Source organism: Alosa pseudoharengus, unplaced genomic scaffold, assembly GCF_046254945.1.
Source record: "Alosa pseudoharengus isolate Yale_2024_CS ecotype anadromous, Long Island Sound unplaced genomic scaffold, YU_APseudo_1.1 YU_APseudo_1.1_scf_7, whole genome shotgun sequence".
In the NCBI taxonomy this organism is placed as follows: Eukaryota; Metazoa; Chordata; class Actinopteri; order Clupeiformes; family Clupeidae; genus Alosa; species Alosa pseudoharengus.
Window position 1 is genome coordinate 14623708 of NW_027468859.1, and position 2500 is coordinate 14626207.

Here is a 2500-nt window from a genome sequence, read left to right on the forward strand (position 1 = left end):
TTTTTGTAGGGTTCATGTGTATGTCGATCCTCTCCTCTTTTGTGCCTCCTTCCTCTTCCCCCCTTTTTATCTATCTGTCTCTCTTTCTCTCTGCTCTCTCTCTCTCTTTTACAGGTCGTGCAACACATTTTTTTGGTTTCCAGCAGCCTTCACACCCCCCCCCCCCCCCCCCCTTAGTGAATGTAACCCCCCCACCCCCCCTGTCCATTTCCCTGATGATTTGGGAGGGCTATGTGGCGGTCAGATTTTAGTTCATGTCTGTACTGCTTCCCTTGTCTCCGCGCCATTTTAAACCCATTAGTGCAGTTTCCATTTGCACAAAAGCGATATGTTCCATGACTGGGCGATCTTCAGAAATGACACCAATGCACACACACACACACACACACACACATACACACACACACACACACACACACACACACACACACACACACACACACACACACACACACACACAAACAGGGCATTGAGCTTGAGGGTCCATGAATGACAATAAAACACTGTCTTTCATTTCAACAAAAATCAAAACTGAAAAATTATTTAGGCTTCATCTCCTCCTTGTGTGTGTGTGTGTGTGTGTGTGTGTGTGTGTGTGTGTGTGTGTGTGTGTGTGTGTGTGTGTGTGTGTGTGTGTGTGTGTGTGTGTGTGATGTGCTGTCTCTCCCACTGATGTGCTGATCCCAGGCCAGTGCTTTAAGGCATACTGTTGGAGCCAGTGGAGGGTTATAAAAACACAAGCTGATTCCAGGCCAGCACTGATCCGTTACTTTCGCAGGTCACAGACACACACGCCCACACACACACATATTGCCATGCTGCAGCTGTAATGCTTACTGCCTGCTCAGACACACACAGACACACACACACACACACACACACACACACACACACACACACACACACACACAAATAAATGCATACGTGCACACACATCTGCCCTACATACAGTACATACGCACACACACAAACACAAATAAATACATACGTGCACACATATCTACCCTACATATTGTACATACACACACACACACACACACACACACACACACACAGACACACACTTTACTTCCCCAGGTTGCGGCGCTCCCCCAGGCGTTAGTGTTGGGCCTCATCCAGCTGTAACTGTGTGTGCCAGCTCAGTGTGTCCCAGGGCATATGTACCGCCTTCATTTCCCCATATGCATCTGGACGGTGCTGTGCTGTGCATGCAGGCGTGTTTAGCCATATGTTTGTTTGTAGTGTGTGTGTGTGTGTTTTCATGTTTGTGAGTGTCTGTGTGTCTGTGTGTGTGAGTGTGTGTGTGTGTTTTCATGTTTGTGCTTGTGTGTGTGTGTGTGTGTGTGTGTGTGTTTTCATGTTTGTGTGTGTGTGTGTGTGTGGGTGTGTGTATGCCTGCTTGTTTGATTATCTGTGCAAATGTTTTATTTTCATGTGTGTTCATCCCAGTGTGCTGAACCCTTTCAGTCTTTCTGTCTGTCTGTGTCTTTCTTGAGCTTCTCTCTCTCTCTCTCTCTCTCTCTGTCTCTATCTCTCTCTCTCTCTCTAACTCTCTCTCAAGCTTGTCTGTCTCTTTCTTTCTGTCTGTTGCATCCTGTTCTGTCTCTCTACCCCTCTCTCAGTAATTCATTATCATGCTGTCTTGTATGACTGCTCGAGTGACCCTGCTGACACCCACCACTGCAGCTGATCCAGGCCAGATTTGGCCCATATTTGGCCCATAACTGGGCCATGACTGTGCCATAACTGGGCCATGACTGGGCCGTATCTGTCCGGAGGCGCCCCTTTACAGCGTAGCATGCAACATTTGCCATTATGGACTGAGCCTTCAGCCTTAAGTGTGCACACAGTTGTGAGAGGAATGTCCAAACACGCTCCAATCCCAAGCATTTGCATGTGTGTGTGTGCGTGTGTGTTTCTCAGAGTCTCTACGAAAGCGTGCAGGTGCAGCTTTTGAGGAGATAACAGCCTGTGCATTTGTCCTAGGAATAAAAGTTGCTTGTGAGCACTTTCAGAATCACTTTGGCTGGGCGCTTCCTAACCTTGCACATATTTGCATTCATTTGTATGTCTACTTTTGCTTATCCCTTTATAGATCAAATACAATTCAAGGACTTGGAATACTGCCAAATAGTTTTAGAAAAATGTGCAAAGTTTTGTTTTTCTTTTTTTCCCTCAGGTATCTCCAGTTTAATATCTTAAAGAGACTAACTTTTTAGTTTTGTAATCTTTCTGTAAAATTTTAGTACACATTGTATTAAATTAAAATGCATAAATAATGCCTTTGTATTGGGACAGGTAGGCTATAATGCTAGTGTCTCAGGTAATGTTTTCCTGCAGTTTAACACTAGTTTCAGTTGGGTTAGAAGCCTTTGAACACACAAACACACACAAACACACACCAACATCTACGAACACAAACACTTTGACAGTTTATCACTAGTTTCAGAAGGGCTAGATGCCTCCAATAACTTCCAGAGATCTGGGAGACTGATAGATT

General features: G+C 45.2%; 1 protein-coding gene across 1 annotated transcript in view; it reads left to right on the top strand.

The window, feature by feature from the left end:
* klhl29 (kelch like family member 29) overlaps positions 1-2500 on the top strand; it is a 243334-nt gene that overhangs the window by 156508 nt on the left and 84326 nt on the right. The window lies entirely within an intron of this gene.